The 26292-nt window shown below is 39.1% G+C and overlaps 1 protein-coding gene across 4 annotated transcripts in view; it reads left to right on the top strand.

Annotated features, from left to right (window-relative positions):
* Nucleotides 1–26292, top strand: part of rbfox3a (RNA binding fox-1 homolog 3a) — a 328730-nt gene that overhangs the window by 67011 nt on the left and 235427 nt on the right. For all 4 annotated transcript variants that reach the window (XM_060897403.1, XM_060897420.1, XM_060897410.1 and 1 more), the window contains exon 3: nt 21157–21207. The gene's annotated coding sequence lies outside the window, so the exon portion shown is untranslated. The remainder of the gene's footprint in view (nt 1–21156; nt 21208–26292) is intronic.

The following is a 26292-nucleotide window of genomic DNA, read 5'->3' as shown; positions in this document are numbered from 1 at the left end:
ACATTATAAATTAGATCAGTTAAGTTACTGCTTCATTCTGTATTGTAAGTAAAATGTTACAGCAGGTATCTCTCTCTCTCTCTCTCTCTCTCTGTCTCTCTCGCGCTCTCTCTCTCTCCAGTGTTTCTAATATTTATCTATGGTGGTCTGGAGTCAACTACAATTACTGAATCTTCATCACAGCTTCTTGGAAATAAATTACATTGTGTTAATTTAATGAACTTGCCTGTGTTACCTTTCGCTCACCTCAAACACTTGAGGAAGGTGTTGATAAGAAGATCAGCCCTGTAATCTTGCATAATCTTGTTCATTATAGCTTGCAAGCTCACTTATTGTTTAAGTCTGCTGCTCACAGTGGCAAGAAGACCTAAGGCTGACTCTGAGTCATGTTTTAGTTAATTGTACTTTGTGTCAGAGGGGTAATTAATATTGATATGGATTATCTGGGCCATATGTACACCCTGATTGGTCATTATGGCTCAGAGCATGTTACTCAGCACCAAATCCTGCTGCTTCCAATGATAGCTTAGCCTGGCCAATAAATGTGCTTGAAGTGTGCTAATGAAACTCATCATTATGAATTTATGCTTTGGAAAATCATAAATCATTGCAGATTGTTTCAATCTACTTACTCAACCATACAATGCAGCGCTTCAGGCACATTGGAGCTAATATGGAACATGATGAAAATTAATACTGGGGAATGTGAAATTCCCAACAGCATTGTTAACATGTTTGTAATGAAATGAATTTAATAGGGAAAAATAAGCAGCAATGCTGAATAGAAGGTCATCAAAAGAAGAGCAAAGGCAATGCCAAGCTACTCATTTTGGAATTTGTAGTGATTAAGGTTAAGTTATTGGAACCAATTATGTAATTTTACCATTTTTGTTTTATTTTTGAAATCTCTTCTTCTGAAACTTCTATATTGAATAGAATACTCAGAGTTTGCTACACCACCATTTACTAAATTGTCTGTCTGCTACCATTATGTGATACCTGTGCACACTGTACAACCTGCATCTGTTAAAATTCTATTACTTATACTTCTTTACTAGACTGACATACTAAACCAGAAATCCCACTGGAATACCAAAAGGTGCCCACTGTTTAGAGAACAGACCAGTCGGCCAGGCTATAATAATTCATTGGGTAAGGTTGCTGTATGATGCTGAACTTGATTATATCCAATAGCAGCATACCTCAAAGTGCTTTATTACTCTAACAACATAACAGCTTGCCAGGGATATATACTTATATGCATTAAAGAACATAACTTATATGTAGACAGAACATAATTTTTGTCACCATCTGTTCTTTTTTCTGCTACATGAAATTAATGTTTGTCGTGTTACAGAGACCCCACCGACATGTCTTCCACTGAGGAAGCAGAGGCTGAGGGCTCAGTTGAGGACTCGTCGATCCCCCAAGCTGAGGTCACTGAGGTGGTTGAGAAGCTCCTCAGTGGCAAGGCACAGGGGGTGGATGAGATCCGCCCTGAGTACCTCAAGTCTCTGGATGTTTTGGGGCTGTCTTGGTTGACACGCCTCTGCAACATTGTGTGGCGGCAGTGCCTCTGGACTGGCAGACTGGGGTGGTGGTCCCTCTGTTTAAGAAGGGGGACCGGAGGGTGTGTTCCAACTACACGGGGATCACACTCCTCAGCCTCCCCGGAAAAGTCTATGCCAGGGTACTGGAGAGGAGAATTCGGCCGATAGTCGAACCTCGGATTCAGGAGGAACAATGCGGGTTTCGTCCCGGTCGTGGAACACTGGACCATCTCTATACCCTCACCAGGTTGCTGGAGGGTTCATGGGAGTTTGCCCAACCAGTCCACATGTGCTTTGTGGATCTGGAGAAGGCATTCGACTGTGTCCCTCGTGGTGATCTGCGGGGGTGCTATGGGAGTATGGGGTCCGGGGCCCTCTGCTAAGGGCTGTCCAGTCCCTATATGACCGTAGCAGGAGTTTGGTTCGCATTGCCGGCAGTAAGTCAGACTTGTTCCCGGTGCATGTTGGACTCCGGCAGGGCTGCCCTTTGTCACCGGTCCTGTTCATTATTTATATGGACAGGATTTCTAGGCGCAGTCGGGGACCGGAGGGAGTCTGGTTTGGGGACCACGGGATTTCGTCTCCTCTTTTTGCAGACGATGTTGTCCTGTTGGCTTCTTCAAATCAGGACCTTCAGCGTGCACTGGGATGGTTTGCAGCCGATTGTGAAGCGGCGGGGATGAGAATCAGCACCTCCAAGTCCGAGGCCATGGTTCTCAGCCAGAAAAGTGTGGCTTGCCCCCTTCAGGTTGGTGGAAAGCTCCTGCCTCAAGTGGAGGAGTTTAAGTATCTTGGGGTCTTGTTCACGAGTGAGGGAAGGATGGAGCAGGAGATCGATAGGTGGATCGGTGTATCTTCTGCAGTGATGCAGTCAATATACCGGTCTGTTGTGGCGAAGAAAGAGCTGAGCCGCAAGGCGAAGCTCTCTATTTACCAGTCGATCTACGTTCCTACCCTCACCTATGGTCATGAGCTTTGGGTCATGACCGAAAGGACAAGATCCTGGATACAGGCGGCCGAAATGAGTTTCCTCCGCAGGGTGGCTGGGCGCTCCCTTAGAGATAGGGTGAGGAGCTCGGTCACTCGGGAGGAGCTCAGAGTAGAGCTGCTGCTCCTCCACATCGAGAGGAGTCAGCTGAGGTGGCTTGGGCATCTGTTCCGGATGCCTCCTGGACGCCTCCCTGGGGAGGTGTTCCGGGCATGTCCAACCGGGAGGAGGCCCCGGGGAAGACCTAGGACACGCTGGAGGGACTATGTCTCTCGGCTGGCCTGGGAACGCCTCGGTATTCCCCCGGAGGAGATGGAGGAAGTGTCTGGGGAGAGGGAAGTCTGGGTGTCCCTGCTCAGACTGCTGCCCCTGCGACCCGGCCCCGGATAAGCGGTAGAAGATGGATGGATGGATGGATGGATGGATGGATGGATGGGTGGTGTTACAGAGAAACCAAAAAGGCTCTATTCTTCTCTAGTTTTTTTCTTGGGTTGAAAAAACATAAAAGAACAGATTTACCATTGACTGTTACAAAGTGCTGACACTAGAGACTCCTTCCAAAATGCTAAATAAATATTATCTCTTTACAGAAAAAGTCACCATATTAACAATTTCACATTTTAATCTGTTTCTGTGGCAAACGTACTTTTTCTTTACAAACGTTTTTCTTTCCAAACACGTCTCTATGTAAGATGTGACTATAGAAACACTAAAACATTAGATTGCACACATTGATATAAACCTTGCCTCGACTGCAAATTATGTTTCCACTGACAACAAGGAAGCAAGAATACATGATGGAGTGTGCTGTTTCAGACATATTCGAAAAATAAACCACCTCAAAATGGTGTAATACCACCATAAAGTTTCATCATCTATTTCATATAATAGCATGGCTTGAGGTGGCATTCCTCTCATAGCACAGCATTTTGCTGATGATTTCGATTTTAAATTTATTAACAAATGTCATATCATTTCATGAAGTATCTATAGGACATGTTAGTACTTGTTATCCCTTGCATATGATATCTTTTGTTGCTTTGCATGCAGTTAATGAGACTGAAATCCCCCCCACAGCCTGACATGTAAATGAGAAGCTGTAAAGCTCAGACTCGTCTTCCCTGAAGACTCTACCATGTTGGGAAACATACTGACAGTTACAAATCACCGACAGCCTGGATTCCTTCCATTAATGTTACATAAACATTTCTTAACAAAATGATTCACCAAATCAACAATTTAATGCTTTTGTTTGTTAAACAACACATTTTTAATTATGTTTACTTACATTATGTGAAGGGTCTGCCAAACTAATCTTAGTGTTTGAGCTGTTACTTTAGAAACAGAAATGTATTATGTGTATCTAATGTGTTAATATAAACTATTTGTTTATGTTACAGCTGAAACTACTGTCAGTAGAATGATTACAACCAGAACCACTACATCTGGTTTAAAATCAGACATCCAGCATTCACTTTAAAGAGGTGGCTATCTTTAGGGTAGTTAACAAAACTTGTATGTATGCCATGTTGAAAGATATGTGAAAGGATTGCATTTCGTGGTGACAGTTTTTTCAATCTAGGGTTCCTCTCTGCCCTTCCCCCTTCTTCCCATTGGGCCAGATTGTTACCCTCATTGCGATTCATCCAGTGTTTGAGCTGTAGCTTGAGCTTGTTATCATGCCTTTGCACTGTTAAATTGCAGTACAACCAAGCATGGAATATCAATGGACATAGTTCTTTTTGACTGATGTAAAGTTAGAGAAAGTATGATCAGTGCTTCACGTGCCTATTTTCAGTAGTTGCAAAATAAGTGAGCTTGTTGGATTTAAAAAGTCAAATACATATTAACACTAAAAATTTGTGGAGCTGAGATGAAAATGGGCCAAGCACCAGAAAAGCAGAAAAGAGAATGAAGACAGAGAATGGACCAAATCGACCCCCTTAATTGGCTTGTTAAGACATGAAAGAGCCGACTGAGTGGGCTGGCTTTGAAGGAAAAGGATGAGGCAGGGTTAGTGAAATAATGGAAGAATAGAGACATGAGAGCAAAAAAATACAAAAACCTGAAGTTAAGTTGACCGACAACTTTGTTTAATTTGAGAGTTTTTTTTGTCAAGTGATTGCGCAGGCAGTGCTGCTGGGAGGGGAATGAGATTGTAGCATGCACCAGGCCCAGCTGATGAAGCCATTACAGCATTCCCTCTCTAGCACTCAATCACTGTGACACATCGATAGGCGAGGTAGATGGTCATTCTTCAAAATGCAACCAACCCACCTTGTCCACAGTACTAATCACTCCAATCATTCAGTAAGAAGTAGGGAACCTCGAAGCCTCTAGAACTGCATCTCCACTTCTTTATGTGCTTCCTCCTTCTGAATAAAGTGAGGTCATTTTAAATGATTTGGGTAATCTATCTATAACCATGTAGAATACACAGCTGTTTCCTGGTACTGATATCTAAATAATTTGAAGCAAACAGTATGTGTTCTTACAATTTCGACAAAATGTGAGGAAATTTAGTTTCTCCATTTAAAAACTGTGTTAAAAGAACAGATTCAATGTATGTTTTCAAGCTCTATTAGTTAGGTTCAGTGACTATAACTAGCTCATTAATAGCTTAAAATATTGGAATAAACAGGTCAGCTATCTTTAACACATCTGCCAGGTTTAATAAAATTATCCACGCTCTGTCTGTATGTATCTTGTCTCTCTTCTCCTGTCACAAGAGTATCACAATGCAATGCTCTCAGCAACCCACTAATCAAATTAGACATTGATATCTGCCTTAGTATTAATCTTTAAGAGGTTTTCATCTCACTTCCTTCTGTAGAGTAAGAAGCTGCTGTTATGCAAATGCATTATTTAATTAATTATTTGCCTATTCTTTATTTTTAGCTCTTATGTAGTACTATGCAGACAAATTTGTGTCCAAACTGTGTGTTCAAGGTTCATAAACAAAGCTTGTCTACTGTAAAATCTAAGTGGCAAAGCAACATTCAGATCACTGTATTCTGCTTCTTTTTGACAGGCTCCATTGGTGAATGTTAGGCATCATGCACGCCTTTGAAGCACCCCACATAACAGGATTCTTTAGCAACACCTCAGCAGGGGGGAGGGAAGGGGGGAGACACGTATGTGATGGAGTAGCTTTTGGAAAGCTGCCTCCAGCTATCCACTGCAGTAATCAAACTAAGCCAACCGACCCAATTTGCTGCCAATATCCTGGGCTTGCTGCGAATCACACTCTCCTCCCTCCCTATCTCTCTACCTACAGTTTTTTTCATGTCTTTGTACCAGCCTGCCCACTCTCAACCACATCCACTGCTATCTGTTCACACACAAACACCCTCCTACCTCAAAATACCTTAAACCTCCAACACTTACACATCACTGCAACCATGAAATCAAACATAGAAGGAGATGGAATAAAGTAGCTTCTTTTTGCACAAATGGATAAGAATTTAGGCAACAAGAACTAGGCTAGCTCTCTGTTTCACCTGCACAATCAATTTAAGTCTGTAGTTTTTCTCTCATCTTTGGTCATGTAAAATCCAGCAACATAGTTTTCTGATCATTAGAATTCCTAGCCGTTTTGTAGACCAGGTTCCCACCGACCCCCTGCTGGTGAGTACCGCAGTGCTCCACTCCCACCCCAGCCTGCATGGTGATGATCATTAGCACTGACACAAGCGGCTCCATGACTAATCACCAGTGTGAGAAACACAACAATGCCAATGTCAGTGCTGCCTCGGCATCTCACACTACTGCAGCAGTCTTTATACTAGGTCATGCTTACATTACTAATGCAGCAGCAACCATATCTTTCTTTAGAGGTATGCAAAGATATGAACAAATTCCAAAATGTGGCAGTTGATGTTTTGGAGCGTCATTTGTTTTGATGATCCAGATCATATAATTCTTCTACGGTTCATGCTATTTAATCTTAAGAGCTTCACATGTAAACAATTACATAATGTGTATTTTACACTGTATTCACTGTATATCACACATGTTTCACATGTGGATTTGTCGCATGTGTAGTCCATGTGATGTGTTTTTTAATGACTTGTTTATTTTCTCATACAGCAATTGTGATTCATGTCAATTATTCACAGAGAAATTTATTTATTTTTCCTGTGATCACATTATTCATGCATGTTATGTGTCTTAAAATGCCATGAAATGTACCTCACACATTTTTCACCTATAACCGCACAGTACGCATACTGTATAATAACCTCAAAATGTATGTCATTTTCCGCATGGGTGATGCTGCCCTGAATTTTTTGACATGGCCTCCTATTAACTTTTCCTGGCTCATTTTCTCTTTCCTCTTGGAGACAATTCAAGCATAATATCACTGTCTGAAAACCCTGATCTAACATAAAACTGTTTTAGACCCGTAGGGATAGAGTAGGCTTTGAAAATACTGTGGGTTAAACTGATTGTCTCAGAGATTCAATAAGTGGTACATCATTGAGCAATCTCCCTGCTATAGAGCTGTTATTTACTCTTAGACACACAGTCTCCTTCTCTGTCCTATGTCTGTTAAATAATGAAACAGAAGCACTGCACTAGACTTTATGAACATAAAACAAGTTAGCTGGTCTTATTTCAAGTGCTCAGTACTGCAGCTGTCAGGAAAAGTGAATCAAAACTTTGGGTGATTGTTTTTCTCTGACTGCTAGCACAGGGATGTTTGTTCTTTTTTTCACAGTGTGGGCTTTTGGCTGCTCACTTGTAAATAATTCATTTTGCACAGTAATGGCTACAATGACACCAAGCCACAGAATGGATTTTTTTCCATTTTCCCCCTCCACAATGAAAGCGTGTTTTATTCTTAAGAGTGTTTTTAAGAAAAAACAGCAATTTGCAGGTACTTTAATCAATTAAATATTCTTTGTATCCTTATAGCTGCCACAAAAATGAATGTTCTAAAGGGGAAAAGATTAGGATTTTTCTGAGCTCAGTAATCAGCAGCTAAAAATTTCAGTAGGTCTGCCTGTAATAACCAATTAGGAAACTTCTATGCAAGGATATACTACTGCTGCCTGCTAATTATTTCCTATTTAAGGCCTATTCACAGCAGGCTTTATTAATGAAAAAAACACACAATGGTACTCCAAAAAGAAGACATCCATTTCTATGAACTGCTCACACCAAGACATGACTGGATCCTGTTTTTTGTTGTTGTTGTCGTTGTTGTTGTTGTTGTTGTTGTTGTGTTGTTTCTTGGGGGTGACAACCAATAATGTGTGTCAGAGTGCAATGAGTTATATGACAAATGGCATAGTGGCTGCACAATCTGAGACCTGAAGAAATGTAAGCATAGACAACTATGGCTGTATTCCAGAATTTCTAAGCTTAGTGACTGACCCAGAAAATTAAAATGAGGACATGATTTTGATAGAGACTTCAAAGTATTACAAAGTCTTATGCTAAATTCTGTAACTGGAAAGGGAAAAGAAGGTTACGGGTTCACATAATTTCAGAAAACATACATTGAAACCATGTTCAGGATTCATCATTGTTTTTTTTATTATTATTATTATTATTATTATTATTATTATTATTATTATTATTATTATTATTATTATTATTATAATTATTAATTGTATTCACATTGAGTTTGATGTGAAGACTTGCACTGCAGGGGAGGGGGGAGATTGGCATATATTTTAATTGTTTGTGAACTCTTCACGTTGCATTAGATGAACAGCAACTGAGGTGCTATCTTGGTAAAATATGAAATTACAGTAGCCTAGATTACAGTGGAGTTACTGAACTATCTTATAAGTAATAGTTGGGATAATAACTGTAATTTCTAAAAATTTCAAAAATTGTGGAACTGTAGCTAAGCCTTACAGAAATGTTCCATCACTAACAGTTATCATAGCCATTTAAAAAAATAAAACTAAAAAAAAATAGTTAAATGAATAATTTAGGAAATAATTAAAATGATATCTCTGTGACCTTACAAGAAATATTTTTGCAGCTATAGAGACCAAAACTACTACCTGCTAAGATTCTTGTGCTACTTAATCAGTTTCTTAAATACAAATTTACATACCTGGACATGGTAGTTGTCTTAGTTGTATTCTTAAATGTAATAATTATTAAAAATGATTAAATGATTCTGTCTCATTATAAATGAACTAAAAAATGATAATAGAATCAGATACCTTCAGTGTGAGAAGGGTATATTCTTGCACCAGGAACATAACCAAGTCCTTTCAAATCTGCTTGCTAGAATTTCCTCTTTCTCTGGAGGAAAGGATCTGTCAGGCATGAGCTATTATTATCAATCATCTGTTGAATATTAACTGAAAAGTGTGGAAAAGGCAGACTTTACCATAATGATTAGGATGTGGAGGCATTCTTCTGGCATAGATTTGGTTCCTTTGTTCCATTAGAGAGGAATCACTGCAAACGACTTCGAAATAATCATCTTTATTGTAATATTCAAATAATCCTCTGTTTCAGGATGACTTCGCCCGACCCAGAGGGCACGAGTACTAACAGGTGCTTTCATGAGAATGTTGCAGTCACCAGATCTCAACCCTGAACATCTTTGAGAGATTGACATTGACATCTAGACTGACATGGTAGACAGTGATCTCCACCACCATCATCAAATCTGAGGGAGTATCTTTTGGATGAATAGGTCTCATAGCGCCAGTTCTATTCCAGAGTAGTGTAGGATTTATGCTAATGTGCAATGAAATTGCTTTGGTGGTGTGTGAGAGCCAATTAACAAAATTATGTACTCCTCTGTAGTTGAGTAAGGATTGTTCAGTACAATTTTATTGAATAGCACTTTAATCAATAATGGTTTGCTGATACTAAAATAAGTAAAGGCTTCAGTATTAAGGAATCAAGGCCATCATGGATTATTGTGTTGTGGTCAGAGAAAATGAGAGCAAGGTGCTATGCATTGCACTTAGACTCATGAGAAAAGAGTAGATGCTGTCAAGCATAAAGTGTGTGCCTCAGTGCTTACTGCTCACACAGCTGAAGTGCTCTCATGTGCAAAAGTTTCTCTGCATGGTCACTTTATCGCTCTACACTTGCAAATACCTTTGTGTGCACACGATTCACAGCACATAGCACTCATTTTAATGACCACACTCGCTGATACTGCTCTGCACACTCAGCCCCCCTCAAATGCCCTCTGTTAAAGATACCATTTAATGACTGTAACATTTTTTCAGGCTACTTGCTTTTCTGGGGAAATGATGTAGTAACGCTTCTTGATATTTTTTCAGAGCACAGGATGCTTTGATTGCTGTCATTAATCGTGAAATACCTCTAGATTGCTAGATTGCTATCATTTTGTGCGGTTTCTTCATTAGCATGACAACATTCACTAAGCTTACATCATGTAGCGTGAATGATATCACACCATGTCAGATTTAAGTATCAGAGCACAATACGAGTACAAATTAGTATTAATGCATTATCTTTTTTCTTCCATTGTTTTCATACCACATGTAGATTTAGGCAATAAAGCAGTTCCCAACCCTGCACGGGAAGTCTTCCCTGCTCTAACACACCCAATCTCACTAATTTGGTAATTAAAAAGCCCCTTAGTTGAATGTGGAGGTGTTAATGCAGGAAAAATGTTAAAATGCAATTGGAAAAGAATTTATCAGCACAGGCTTGAGAATTACTGCTCTCTCGGGGTTCCTAGAATTTATATGATGCAGAAATATGAGCAATGTACACATGGTTTGAGAACAAATTAACAAAAACTGGATTCTAGTTAGTGTTTGTTTCTTAGAAAAATGATTGTTAACCTGGAATTGGATAACCTGGATTGTTAACCATTGTAACCTGGAAGAAGACTGATCATATAGTTTCATGCAAACACTTCAGAGTGAACATGTTGAAACGCATTTATCAGCATTCAATATGTTGGTCTGTTGGCGTTGTCTGTCCTCCTCTCCACCTCTACTGCTGTCATCCTTTTATGCATCTGTTCATGTTACTGCAACTTCTGTCACCAAATAAAAAACTCATCCCAACTTCTGTCACAGCATGAAGAGTTATGGCATCCCACATTCAGCTCTGTCCACAGTTTATGCTCTCAGCATGCCATTTTCTATATTTTATCTCTTTTCCTTTCACTGTGCCAGCTTTGTCCAGTGCATTCTGTATCAGATGGCGATATTGTTAATGTCCAGCAATTCCTTGGACAATGTGCCTAAAATGCAGGTCTATAGAATAAAGTTTGGCTCAGATGATGAATGTTTGACTATAATTCAGCATCAGAGCATTCACAGCAACAAAAGCAGTGCTCAAATTTCATATAGAATCATCACATGTATTGAATAAAATGTCAAATAAAATAATCGGTGTCAAAGATATAAATATTGGACTAAACTCTACCATGGTATTTGTTTCCTACATGAGTTTAGGCACCAAAATTAAATAGAACAGTGGGGGAAATCTGATTTCCCCCTGAGCTGTGACATGTTCTCAGTTCAGAAGATGAATGTACTCCGTTACTGTTGTATTATTTGGACAGGGTGATGAAGGAGGCAGTGACACAGAGCGCTGAAAGTAAAATATAAGTGAGTCATTCCTGTTTTAAGAAGGAATGGGAGAGGGAGAGATTGCCTGGTTAGAGTTGAGATGTTCCCATTACATTGGAACATTTTGCCAGTTTTCTCATCCATTTTGACGGGTCTGGGGCATTATCTCATTTTCAACAAAGAATCATTTAGTGCTCTAGCAGCACATGTGTCATTAACCTGTGATGAGACCCAGCAGCCGCTCCAGTCTAATTCACTGCCTGGCTCTGCGGCCCAGGCTGCAGAGCTGCTGCTATTTATCAGACACACCGAGTCACATCATGCCACAGCTCACACTCTCTCTGATTATTGTTGACGAGCAGAACACTTGACCTGCAAACGGCGGCACTACGAGAGTAATCTGCCTTGACATCTTTGTATCTAATGGCAGAGCAGGATCGATGGCCCTCACACACCCTGTGGGCACAGCCGCCTGATTCTCAACCGTTGCTCCTGGCCAGATATGCTGCTGGACCCGTCTATCTCTCTCTCTCTCTCTCTCTCTCTCTCTCTCTCTCTCTCTCTCTCACACACACACACACACACACACACACACACACGCACACACACACACACATATTGGTCTATAGCTTAGTTAATCAGATGTATTCAGGAACTGTTCTTATCCCTGGGGGATTTCTAGTGGCCATGTGCTACTGGCAAAACAGGGTCAGTATAAATAATTGTTTGCTGTTTGACACCTTCAGTGTCCTGAAAACCACTGAAATGGATTGTATTTTTTTGTAGTAAACATAAAAAACACAACTTGTACTATATACAAATGATCTATGTTTATTCTTTAATTTATTATATTGGCTAAATATAGCGTTGCACAGTAAGCACAGGAAAGTAGAAAAAGCTGCAAATAAGCTTTTAGAATAAGTGAGGACTTATTTAATATTGTTAAAAAAGCATCACATGGGGGGCTTCATGAAAGGAATTAAAAGGAGTAACATTATTTAAGATAGTCCAATACAAACAGTCAACAAATATTTACAGTAGGGGTTATCAGGTCGTAGACTGCATTCCAGATGCTGAGCCAGCAAAGTATTTCAGCAGATTGAGATTGGGTATGCTCAAGAATACCTTAACAGAAATAATCAAAAGGTACAATAACTAACTAACTAAATAAATAAATAACACTGAACTATCAAGGCCTCTTTATCAGATCTCTGTTGCCACCAGTCACATGCATTTTATGTAAACTATTTAACTGAAAGCAGCTAATTAAGAAAGGAACCATTTTTCATCCTTTTTTCCAGACTTTCATCAATTACAATTTCATTTTTTCTGAGGTGATGAGCGTTGATATGGCTTGATTTCTTGGAGGAAGCATGTGTTAGCCTTCACTCTCCCTAGTTGGTAGCTGTTGCATGATAGAAGATAGAAAAAAGCTGGCTGGTGTTTGGGGATTGGCAGTTGACCAAATTTGAGAGAAGATTGGAGAAAAATAAATCCCAAAAAACAATTGTCTAACCTGCCTCAAGTCTCTTATCAGAGCTTTATGATTTTGTACTAAATCTAATATAGATGCAGTTGGCTTGAGGATCTACTGATCAGAATTCTGTAGTTGTCATTTGGCTTCCGTTCAGTAGTCTTTGGGGTAAACCTTGGGGGGAAAGAATGTTCCATGTGTAAAATGAGGTGTGGTGTGCAACCTAATCATAACCCAGGGCTGGCAGAAAAGTTTAAATAGACAAGGTGTCTCAGCAAAAGTGATTCATCGGTTGCAGATTTGATGTCTAGGCTCATACCCAAAGGGAGGCAGGTTGGCACCTAAAGATATTGACATGAGGGGCAGATCATTAGCTCTGTCCCGTCATTATGCATTCATCCATCTGTACCATGTTTCATTTAAGATGAAGGTCTCATGTTCAGGTGCCAGAAGTCTCCACTATTATGCTTAACAGGCAAAGATTATACAATTTAATTGCTCACTCATTATTTCCTCATAAGGAAAATAGCCCTTTCACTCATTTCTTGTTTTGACAGAATATACACGGTACTGTGGGTACATCAAATATTTTTTGTCAGAAAAAAGCATCCAAAAAAAATATATTGGTTTTGAGGCGTCAAAAAATGTCTTGCTATTGATGTGTTTGACAGATATGCAATAATGATGCAGTAACTTGGAGACACATAATAATGATACTGTATGTCTAATCCTGTAAAAATATTGACAATGACACAAGAAGAGGAAAATCAAATCCGATTGTTCTTTAAAATCTGTATTGCATTACCGCTCCATATACTTCAGTTTGCTAGACAAGCCAGTAAATGATGATTTATATATGTAAGTCGTATAGTGTGGCATGATACAATAAAATATTTATGATAAATGATACAATATGATAAGATAGATATAAGTGACAATAAATACAGATATAAAAAAGTTATTGGTTGTGAAATCTGAGAATAATATACTTGTAGAATTCTTTCCCTTTGTCTTCTCTAATTGCTCATGATTTTATTGATTAGTGTTATTTTTCCACTTCAGTCGTACAAACTGTTGTCCTTCAGACCAACCTTTGTAATCTGCTCTTTATTCAGGTGACTTTTCTCCACAGGCTCATTAAGGCAAGACACAGTCCTCTGCCACTGAGAATGGGACATCTGTCACTTTACATTTAAGTAGAGGATCTTCACTGCACACTCTGCTAAGAGACAAACAATCCATCCTTATTTACCAAGCACAATTGCAATTGGATTGGACTTTTGATATTTAGTGAAGAGCATTATTTTTCTCTAGCTTTGTCAAGCCATGAATAGGAATTTGTTTGGCAATGGTGTGACCTTGCGATTTTAATGAAACTACAACTGATGGGGATTTCGTTTATTCGATTGACCTCTTTGGGTCACTAAGAATACACTTAGCAACATGTTAGTGTCTGAATTTGGAGATGCTACCTAATTAGTTCTGCATTTTCATTTACTTGTGCCAGAGAAATGTCATTTCGCTGTACCTGAAATCTTTTTGGAATGTAAATTTGATTGATGATAACCCCTCTGACCAATAAGGAAAAGTGTATTGGAATGTATTATTTAAAGCAGCACACCCTGACTTGTATGCAGCATTTTTGTGAAAATGAACTACCACCTTAGTATGGAAGACCAGTTGGCAATATACCATATTGACTTCTTTCAGGTTTGCCATTCTTCTTGCTTTCAAGGTCAAGTGCTGTGTGCTTTTAAAATGCAAAGCCCTATGTTAAATAGATATGAATAATGTGTGCGAGGGAATGAGAAAGTGTCAGGTTGCATGACCAGTCAGTTCTCTCTTTTCCCCCTTAATGTGCATGCCAACCCACAGGATCCCGTATGCTCATGCACTGAAAACCCCACTTCTAATCCTGACTGCTCAGGCCTGCTGAACCAACTGGACCTCATACAAAATTCATAGACTTTTTAACGAGTAATTTATTGGATTTAGGAATTAAGTAGTAGGAACACCTTTGACTGCCCACTCTGTCCTATGCCCTAACCTTAATTGTTCTTTTTTTTTATTTTTTTGGCTGCCTGCTGAAAATTTTCTGTTGTTGGATTGGGTACTTCTCCTCAATGTTAATATAAATGCTAGCTTTTTTTTGACTATCATATAATTCAAAAACAGCCGAAAGGATGGATCACCTCAATATTCCAAGCCAGGTCAGATGGAACAGCAGCAAATAAATAACCAATGACAAGGGAAGAAAATGTTAATGTCTATAAGAGATTTGTCATCTCCTGGCTTTGCATGGCTGACCCTGTGCATATGTTATTTACCAAGTGCAACTGGTAGTGCAGTGCAGCCACCTTTGTTAATTCTGTCATGTGAGAATTTAATAAATCATGTCTGGCAGTCCTGAAATTGGTGCATCACTTTTTAAGGCACAGCTTCTTCAAGCTAGCAGGCTGATTCATATGATTTGGTTTATGTTTGAACAACCCGCCTGGTAAAGTAGTGAGCTTGCATGGAATCCAAGCATGCTGATTTTTCCTACTGAGTTTGTGTAAGTGTTTATGCTGTTTTTATGTTTGAATGTCAGAAAATATTATCTCATCAACTCTGATTTACCTTGCTAAAAAACTACTGGTTATGTACATATTAACACCAAAAATGATTGTTTTGGTACAACTGATTATGTCCTAGAATGACTCAAGGCATAGAATAATACTAATGTCTCCATTTCTAATGATCATGGGAACATTAAATCTAAGAAACCAAGCATTACATTTATTTTTCTGGCTACACTTTGCTTTTAATGAGTAACGTGACTGAAAATTACAAGTACACCCTGCATCCATGCTCAAGATGAAAGAACATGCTAATTAGAATTAGAAATACTCTAAATTTAACATATTTTTAATGAACAATTTATCTTAAATCTATCATTTTAGTCGTTTAAATAAGTAAAAATAATAATGATGATGTAAACTGATAAACATGTGACTTCTGGGATACTCCAAATATTTCATAGGGATACATGTTTTTAGGTAACATGCTTGAATGAACTACTGTATAATGTACATTTTCACAACCTGTAATGGATGACTCACAGGAAGGCATGGTTCAAGCATGAGATATTAAAGGCATTCACATATTAATACAAATATAATATGGTTTTTGAAACATTTTACAAATTATGTTTCAAGTGTACTTATAGTGAGCTGGTGCAGGAAAAACACTCTTTTTCAAGGTGCAGATATGTTTTAAGGGGATTGGTCAAAACCTTGTTAAAATGCCTTTTACTTCAATCATAGCACACACAGACAACTCACTGCTCAATGTCTTGTTTTTAGTCCTTGTCTGGATAGATAGGAAGAATTGTTCAAATTGGGCAGAATTAGCATGGCCTTGAATCCATTCAAAGCCTCCATCTCTAATGTAGGAAAAAATGTTAAATGGTTCTGTATATTCCTGTATATTTCTGTATATGTTTCACACTGACAGCAGCAGATGGGAGACTTTAGTTGCAGTCTTCAGTACAGACCAAAGATCCAGTCATATTAATTCATCCATTCATTCATTCATTCATTCATTCATTCATTCATTCTTTTTTGAGACCTTATGAATCAGTTTACTGCTTGGTTTACTAGCTTTTGGCTTGATGTGAAGTAAAACACTTCGTCTCAGAAATATGGTTTAAATTTTCAGGGACTGATGGTCTATCTAAAAAGAGTTCAGCGAAGTTATTTGAAACTTTTTTCTACCTTCTGTTGCTCAACATTGTGTATTGTTGCTGTGGCTTTTTTTGGCCTACCAAGCCAGTGTATTTTTATCTAAGAGTTACAGTTTGTTGGAAAAATATGCAGCCATCAAGTATGCTTTAAGAATCTTTGCTAAATAGAAACTGTACTTTAACCCCTGCTGCATTTGGATGAGAGAAGTCAAAGTTCAAGTCCCAGGATTCTGAATTTACGCTGGTGTTTCTGTATCTAGGAGAGAAATTATCATGCTCCTGAGTCCATGTTGTTCTGTTGCCATGGAAACTACATTGGCAAAACAGCACCAAATGAGTAATGCCCCCATATGCTTTTTTCATGGTATTAAAGAAAAAAAAATTTAATTGCTTAGAATTAAGGAAAGGAGAAGACAAAGTGCTAGATGCATTCTCTATAAGCGTGTTTTTCCCCTTAAAGCTGTGCATGATGAAAGACCATCTGTCAGGGCTTACTCTGTTGCTTTCCTTCCCAGTTTTCTGGTCTTTTTTAACAACGATTTTCTTCACACATTGGGTGTTTTGACTTATGGAAATTAGACTGTCTTAATTAATAAGAACACTCCTACTTAGCTCATCAGTGAGCAGTAAAAAGCTGGTCCTCTTCATTATGCAGGACATGCATTACTCTTTTAGCCAAATTACAGTGATTTCATTTGCTCCCTGCCTCATCACTTACATAAAGATCCTCATCGCTCCTGGCGGAGGTGTGGGAATGGTGTGGGTTTCAGAACAGGCAGAAAAAACCTCACTGACAACCAAGTTGAAAACCTTAACATTATCTACTGCTTGTGTCTCAACGAGGTGGTTCTATTCTGGGTAGCGTATGTGGTTTGTGAATTTGTGTCATATATGTGTTTGTGTATGTGTATGTATATGTTAGATGTGTCATATGTGGGACATTTGTAATGCAGTTTTGCAGTCGAGTCCTTACTGTCACACACATACGCACATACACACACACTGGGTTTCAGTATGGTGGGTATGGGAGATTCAGCCCTGGTGTTAGAGACAGACGCAGTGGGAGAGGTTTGGGCTGGCCGAGGCTAGTGATTCCTTGGTGGCTGATGAATGGTGGCACTGATGGGTCATTTGTCCCAGTGATGGAGTTAGCCACTGCCCTTTGGGAGGAAGACTAACATAAAGAAAGCCAGAGCTGAGCGTGACAGATCATCCAACGGTAACAGAATAAGTGGCTGCTGTGCACACTGCTGCCGGAGTCGACCTTCCCTAATTGGACATACTCAGGGAGCAGGGGGATAGGGAGAAAGTGTATGGGAGTGGGTGTGAGTGTATGTCTTGCATGCACCACCCACAGCCACACAAGTTATAACGGCAAATATATGAACAGAAGCACAACAGCGAGGAAGGAGACTCAACCTCAAGAGTTTGAAAGAAGAATGTAAAAACTTACACAATGAATAGATTCTGTGTACAAGCATAAGAAGTATAATAAATATTATTACAGATTAATTGACAGATCACCATGGTATCACATTTGCAAATGTATTAAAAAAAACACACAACTCATCCTGTAGGTTATGATTTAATTCATAATCAATTATTGTTTTATCCTGCTCAGGGTTTTTCTTCAGAGCCTATAACAGATACACAGGGATTAAAGGTGATAAATGCTATTAAAGCACAGAAACAAGAACACCAGTCTATATAGACTGTACACACACATCATATCATCATATGCACACACATTTGCATGCTCATTCAGGGGAAGTATAGAGTTGGGTGGAGAAAAGTGCCAGGAGTGTTGTGTGACAAAAAAGCGTCAGAAAGAATCCAAAGAAAGGTGTACAAGACAGTATTGAGACCAGATTTGCTGTATGGGTTAGCAACTGTTGCAGTGAGGAAAAGACATGAGGCAGAGATGGAGGTAGCAGAGATGAGGATGTTAAGGTTCTCTTTAGGAGTGACGAGGATGAACAGGATTAGGAATGAACACATCAGAGGGACAGCTCAGGTTGGCTGTTTTAGGGACACGGTCAGAGAGGCTAGATTGAGATGGTTTGGACATGTACAGAGGATGGAGATGGTTATATTGGTAGAAGGATGTTGGAGATGGAGCTGCCAGGTATGAGGTCAAGATAAGGCCAAGAGGAGATATATGGATGTGTTAAAAGAGGACTTGAAGTTAATTGGTGCGAGAGTAGAGGATGCTGAGGATAGAGTTAGGTGGAAACAGATGATTTGCTGTGGCAAAGTAGAAGAAGACAGTTCAGGGGAAGTTTAGTGTAGTTTGTACACCTACAGATGTGTATTTGGGAGAAAGAAGGAACATAAAGTATAAACAGACAGTAACCCAAGCTTCAACCCACTGCACCTGCTGTGCCAGCTTTTTTTATATCATCTGCATGAAATGTAAATAAATAAATAATAAATGTAAATTTAAATCATTAAATGTAAACAGATTAACATCACACATTGAGATTGAGAACATCTTTAACTTTGTAAAACTTTAAAAATTGAGAACATCTTTAACTTCATTGCAAAAACTAATGTGTGTGTATATATATATATATATATATATATATATATATGTATATATATATATATATATACATATATATATATATATATATATATATATACATATATATATATATATATATATATATATATATATATATATATATATATATATATAAAATAGCAAAACTAATTCACTGAAAGCACAAATTGTTTTGTCTCAGTTTAGCTATATTTATATTTTTTATACCTTCAGTGTAGATTACTTCTGAAGAAACACTCAATGCACAACAGCAGGAAAGCCCACTAAGGCACATATTGTCATTTATAGTGGGCGCATATTTTTTTATTACATTTTTTATTCCTAGAATTAACTGAACATTTTTCTAGCCACCCTCCATTCTCCCTCCTTGTGTCTTTTTATTCTTCCCTGTACCCTGAGGAGGGGTTAGTGTGTATTGAGGAGAGGTGTAATCCAGCCTGGTAGCACACTGGGGGTCATTTGAAGCTACTCTGAAGAGGCTGGTTGAGGTAATCTCCACTTGGAGAAAAGTCGTTTCTTTACTGAGAGAGACACAGTGGAGAAGGGAACTGCAATGGAAAGTAACATTAAAAGATAGACAGAAATAAGGGCTACAGCAGGAAAATGTGTGTATGAGAGGGAGAAAGAGAGAGAGAGAGAGAGAGAGAGAGAGAGAGAGAGAGAGAGAGAGAGAGAGAGAGAGATAACAAAGAGGCCAGCCAGAGGATGATAAGGCTAAGAGATTTTCGGTGCATTTTCGGTGCATCGGGTAGGGATTTTAGTACAGGATTTTTCTTTTGTCACCAGCAGGTGAAAAGAGGGAGAAGCAAAGTGAACTAGAGTGTGAGAGCATGCAAAAAGAAAGGTGATTCACACACAGCATGCTGATCTCCAGATTGCTGCTGTCGGTGATGTAGAGCTGCAGCTCTTGATTGTGACATGGAGTGGGAGATCGGAGATGGAGTGATCTAGTAAAGCAGCTGATGTGACAGAAGTCACATTAACAGAGGCATATGCCTGGAACACAACTCACACACATTAACAACCAAATAACACCAAACAGAACAGACTACATTCAGTCGCATGCACTGCCAGCAACAACTACTCCCATGAGTCACTAATCCAGCTACTGAAGACACTTTTGCATTGCTTTAAGTAGAATATACAGAGAGCTGTAAAGCAATAGAATGTTGTTGATGTTCTTGCTGCCAATCCTGTGATGATTAGAGTAATGTGCTTCACTGATATGAAAAATTACATGTATTATAGTATTTATTCATTAAAGTTGTTTATGGTCCAATCTGATCATGGAACAAACATTTAAAGTATGGAGTGATGAATACAGTGCACTAATTAATTTTAATTATTTTATTTTATTTATTTTAATTTAGGTGAGACAACAAAACACCACATTCATTAACATGAGACACTTTATTCATCCTAAGTAACTGCCTGTATGGTTACAATGGTTTACCTTAGGCTCTGCTGCAGTTCTACCTCTGGGTTGTTCCAATGTTTAAAGGCACAGATTTAGCTTACAACAAAAAGCCCTCTGGTTCAGGCCACTTTGGATTTAAAACCAGATCCAGATCATTTATTACTATTCATTACATTTGTGTTTGATGTATTTGGTATTTGGCTATAAATTTGAGCATGATCAAGTCAAAGCACATTTACAACAGCAGGTTCTGACCAAAGTGCTGCACTATCATGCAGCATAACTGTAACATAGAGGTACCTGTAAGATAAATGAACAAACTTAAAATAATAATAATAATAATAATAATGATATAGATGTTTGAGTTATGCAAACCTTCAGTGAAATCATTAGTGTGTGAGTTAAAAACCAAAACAAATAAATAAATAATAATCACCATTGTCAACATCATAAAAATCATCATCATCATCATCATCATCATCTTTAAAAAAGGAAAGCTTTATCTTACTGAGACTTTAAGCATGACCATGGGATCTTAAGAAGTAATTGATTTGATGACCTGAGTGAATAAATAATGCCTGGATATCTGAAAATGCTTGATCAGTAGATAGCATCAAAAATCATAGTAGAAATACACTAATTAATGTGTTATAATTGCAATAAAAAATTTTAAATAACATGTATTTTAATGTTTTAGTGTAGCATACTGCATACCCTGCCTTTTCTATCTGTATCCTCCCTCCTCAGTCCTGTACTCATTTTACCACAGATTTTAGTCACTGATAGTGGCTGCCTCAGTACATTTGTTGTAATGTCTTTCCTCCTCCAATCATTTGACTGTGGTTTCACAGCTGGCGCTCTCTTTCTCATTTTCTTTTCTCTCGCTCTCTGTCTCTGAAACAGGTTGATCAGACACCGTTACTTGCTACGTTCAGAGTGGGCCTTCTCTCCTCAGTGAGTATTTTTATGCTAATTTGACTGGCTAGGTGTGCAAATCTCCATATCTCTATAACTGAGCTTGTCTTAAAGAGTTTTACATGTCCTTAGCTCGATGAGAATGATGCATGAGCAATTGATAGAGAGAGAGAGAGAGAGAGAGAGAGAGAGAGAGAGAGAGCGAGAGAGAGAAATTCCTTCACTGCAATGTGTGAAGTTTTAGAATAGGAGAGTCACGGTACTAGAGCAATGTAGACTTTTAGTATGTTTTTTGTGTTACTGTAAATTTTGAATTGTGGTACATTTGCTTTTTATCTACAGTAATGAATTTTATTCTTTAAATCAAAGCTTGGTGCAGTCAGATATGTTCTGTATCCTAATCCTGCACAAATCTAGTCTATATAATGTCTTTCTTCCTTCCAAAATTTACAATTTATAGTATATAATCGTCGCTATCAGGAGGAATCCTCGTATCTCCAAAACCGTTATTTTTCAGGACATTTAAAAAAATGCCGTACCTTATCTGCAATGCACAGGGTTTAGTCCGCGTTGCAGTGGATTGTCTTGCGCTAAATTCCTGTCCTCAGACGAGCACCAGAACTAGCGGGGATCAAGATTTTTTTTTTTTCTTTGAGCCCAGTGTTTTGAAGACATTTACCTCAGAAGACGTGTTGATTCGTTGCGACTCTTCTTGAGGAGAAATATGCCGCGAAGCTCTCCCGTGGAGTGAGGAAGAGGTGGACAGTTGAAGTGTCCAATGGAGTTATGAGATTTGCGCTCAAGCTATTTTCAAGACTTTAGATTGCTTAATAACTTGTAAAAATATCAGACCCGCGTGGGGACTGACCAATAGCATCGATATGTGAAAAAATATGAAATTGACCAAATTTGGACATACGAGGTTTCCGCCTGACAGCGACGTAATATATATATATATATATATATAGATATATATAGATATATTTATATATATAGATATAGAGAGAGAGAGAGAGAGAGAGAGAGAGAGAGAGAGAGAGAGAGAGAGAAAGAGAGAATATTAAATATTAAAAATTTATGCCACAGCACAGTGACCGCTCAGCTCCTTTGGAAATTTTCCTTGAAAACATATGTAAGTCCAAAATTCTATTATAAAAGTTTATAAAAGTGAAGCTTCCAGGCAAGACAGGTAATTAATTGAGAATTTTGTGTATCTTAATATTTTCTAAAATTATTTCACCTTGAAATTACAAATCCTGCCCCACTGACAAATCACCTATATCTCTTGGAAGGCATATTTTAAAGTATTGTAAATTTGCTCTTCAGCCTGCAGATTATAAACACACATGGTGGTGAATTAATTGAAGTTATGATTTGAAACTTTGGAAACTGTAATAAACATTATAACATCATATCTTAACTGGAGCACTTATATTCTCCTGTTTGATTTTGGGATTTATGTTCCTGTATAATGTAGAAAGGTTGCTGTATGATGTGACAGGATTAAGAAATCTGCAGAAGCTAGTTTTGCTAGTTTTTCATTTACTGTTTTTTCTCCTAGTTATTGTTGTTATTGCTGTTGCTGTTGTTGCATGCCAGCAAGAGAAACATCAAAATCTGTCCTAGACCCAGCTAGCAATTGCTCTGAATTTAACCAGTGGTTGAATCACATGGCCATTCAGATTAAATGCATTCTCTAGAGGAAGGAAAACTGAGCTTGTGGGTTCTGAACCCAGAGCTCTGACCTAGTGACACTCTTGATGGGAAGCAGTGTCAGAGTGCTGGAATTCTCTTTGGATTATGAGTCACATTACTACTGCAGACAATTGAATGCAGCAAGCTGGTTGAACTGCACCACCTGCAGCAGTCTCTCACTAAAGGATCCAAAGGGTACAGCTATCACATAGCAGAGGTTTAATTATGAAATATGGCAGTAGCTATTCAGGTATCACAATACCACCTGCCACTCCCCCCTCTGGCCATCAGAGGGTGCCCTTGCCACAAAGAACTTTTAAACATGCATTGGTTTAGCTGTGTTGACTAGAAATACTGTTAGCCCAGCTACGTACCAAGTCATTTTTTATCTGCTGTTGTTCTGTTGTGTACTTTGTCTTTGACCATTGCTTGTTTATTGGATTTTTTTCACTTGTGTATTGTTATTTTGTACCTTCAGCCCTTGCTGACTCCTCTTCCTGGTTTTAACTCTCTGTTGACTGTTGACTATATATACAGTATCTCACAGAAGTGAGTACACCCCTCACATTTTTGTAAATATTTTATTATATCTTTTCATGTGACAACACTGAAGAAATGACACTTTGCTACAATCTAAAGTAGTTAGTGTAAAGCTTGAATAACAGTGTAAATTTGCTGTCCCCTCAAAATAACTCAACACAACAGCCATTAATATCTAAACCGCTGGCCACAAAAGTGAGTACACCCCTAAGTGAAAATGTCCAAATAAGGCTCAATTAGCCATTTTCTCTCCCCGTTGTCATGTGACTTGTTAGTTTTACAAGGTCTCAGGTGTGAATGGGGAACAGGTGTGTTATATTTTGTGTTATTGCTCTCAGTCTCTCCTACTGGTCACTGGAAGTTCAGCATGGCACCTCATTTCAAAGAACTCTCTGAGGATCTGAAACAATAATTGCTGCTCAGCATAAAGATGGAATAGGCTATAAGAAGATTGGCAAGACCCTGAAACTGAGCTGCAGCATGGTGGCCAAGACCATACAGTGGTTTAACAGGACTGGTTCCACTCAGAACAGGCCTCGCCATGGTCGACCAAAGACGTTGTGTGCACATGGTCAGCATTATATCTAGAGGTTGTCCAGAGGGGGGTCAGCCTGTCAGTGCTCAGACCAAATTGGTCTGCATGGCTGTCATCCCAGAAGGAAGCCCCTTCTAATGATGATGCACAAGAAATCCCACAAACAGTTTGCTGAAGACAAGCAGACTAAGGACATGGATTACTGGAACCATGTTCTGTGGTCTGATGAAACCAAGATAAACTTGGTTCAGATGGTGTCAAGCATGTGTGGCAGCAAACAGGTGAGGAATACAAAGACAAGTGTGTCTTGCCTACAGTTAAGCATGGAGGTGGGAGTGTCTTAGTCTGGGGCTGCTTGAGTGCTGCTGGCACTGAAGAACTACAGTTCATTGAGGAAACCATGAATGCTAACATGTACTGTAACATACCGAAGCAGAGCATGATTTCCTCCCTTCTGAGACAGGGCTGCAGGGCAGTATTCCACTATGATAACAACCCCAATCACACCTCCAAGACAACCACTGCCTTGCTAAAGAAGCTGAGGGTAAAAGTAATGGACTGACCAAGCATGGCTCCAGACCTAAACCCTATTGAGCATCTGTAGGGCATCCTCAAATGGAAGGTGGAGGAGCGCAAGGTCTCTGACATCCACCAGCTAGATGATGTCATAATGGAGGAGTGGAAGAGGACTCCAGTGGCAACATGTGATGCTCTGGTGAACTCCATGCACAAGAGGGTTAAGGCAGTGATGGAAAATAATGATGGTCACACAAAATATTGACACTATTGGCCCAATTTGGACATTTTCACTTAGGGGGTACTCACATTTGTGGCCAGCGGTTTAATGGCTGTGTGTTAAGTTATTTTTAGTGGACAGCAAATTTACAGTGTTACACAAGCTGTACACTCATTTCTTCAGTGTTGGCATATGAAAATATATAATAAAATATTTACAAAAATGTGAGGGGTGTATTCACTTCTGTGAGATACTGTATAAGTAAATAAACTACATATGGATTGTACCCTGACTGCTCCTGTGAGTTGATCACAGAATACTTGTACAGAATTCAGGGGAAATTTCTCAACTTTGATCTGTTGCACAACAAGTCAAAACGTTGGCAGCATACCACCAGCAATTTACTGCTCTACAACCCACCAATACTCACCTGCTTCAAGCCCTGAGAACTGTCTCAACCACTGGCTGTTCAAGAGAAGTTTGATGGTTTCATTGACCAATGTCGAGGGTTTCTCAGACAATGTGAGATTTTTTTTTCACACATCAGCTTGACACCTACTGGGATACCTCTAGCAAGTATGCTTTCACCATGTCGCTACTCACTGGTAAAGAGCTGGAGTGGGATCTTACAATCTAGGATAGCAATACTCAAGTGCAAAACTTCTTCATGCATTTCTCACAGCTAATCAGGGACATTTTCTAGTAGCCAGCTGGTGGAAAAGACATTTTTAAAAGGCATTACAAAACTGCTGCAGCTGAAGCAGGGGGCCAACAAAGCAACATATGAAATTCAGAACTCTGACCATGCAGAGCAGGTGGAATGATGTTGTGCTGCATGCAGTATATTGGAAGGGGCTCAACCCCACTCTATAAGCTGAAATGGCCTGCAAAGATGAGGCCTTTTAGAGTTCATTCTTTTATGTAATCACATGCTCAGATCACATCGCAGTTATCAAGCTCAGACAGTCTCAGCACTCATTGTAAGCACCCTTTAGGCCTCCCCTCCTATGACAGAACTCGGCAAGGCACGAATTCTAGTATTGTTTTTGACTTTGGCTGTGCTTGTACTGTGGACAGGCCAAGCATTGCAGTTTGTCCAGAGAAACCAGGATTATGCACTTTTAAGGTGGGCCCAAATACCTGCCCCTTCGGTCTGACTTTACCTCTCCAGCTACATGCTAACCAGGTGTGCTCTCTTGCATCCCTAGTGGACTCTGCAGCCACCAGTATCCTCATAAACTAACTGGTGGAGAATATGCCTCTATCTACCTTTCTATACACCGCAGCACTGAGAATTACTGCAGTGAATACTGTAACTGACCCATCTGGGAGGGGTACATCACTCATCAGATGTCCCAATCTCTCTCCAGGTTAGACTGTTTCGTCTTGAGCGATTGGTACTCATCATTTACTCACCCACCAATCCCATCATCCTGAGCTTACCCTGGATACAAGCTCATGATCCATGGATTTCTAGGCAAGGTTAAGAACTCTTGACTCTTAAAGTACAACTTCCCTGTCGTACTATGTCCATTGAGAGCCCAGATCCCTCTAAAGTGCGGACCATCCCCAAGCAATATCATGACTTCCAGAAGGTGCTCAGCAAAAATGAGTCATG

The sequence above is a fragment of the Tachysurus vachellii genome, chromosome 2 (assembly GCF_030014155.1).
Source record: "Tachysurus vachellii isolate PV-2020 chromosome 2, HZAU_Pvac_v1, whole genome shotgun sequence".
In the NCBI taxonomy this organism is placed as follows: Eukaryota; Metazoa; Chordata; class Actinopteri; order Siluriformes; family Bagridae; genus Tachysurus; species Tachysurus vachellii.
Note: the sequence above shows the minus strand (reverse complement) of the source record. Positions and strands in the feature narration are given on the sequence as shown.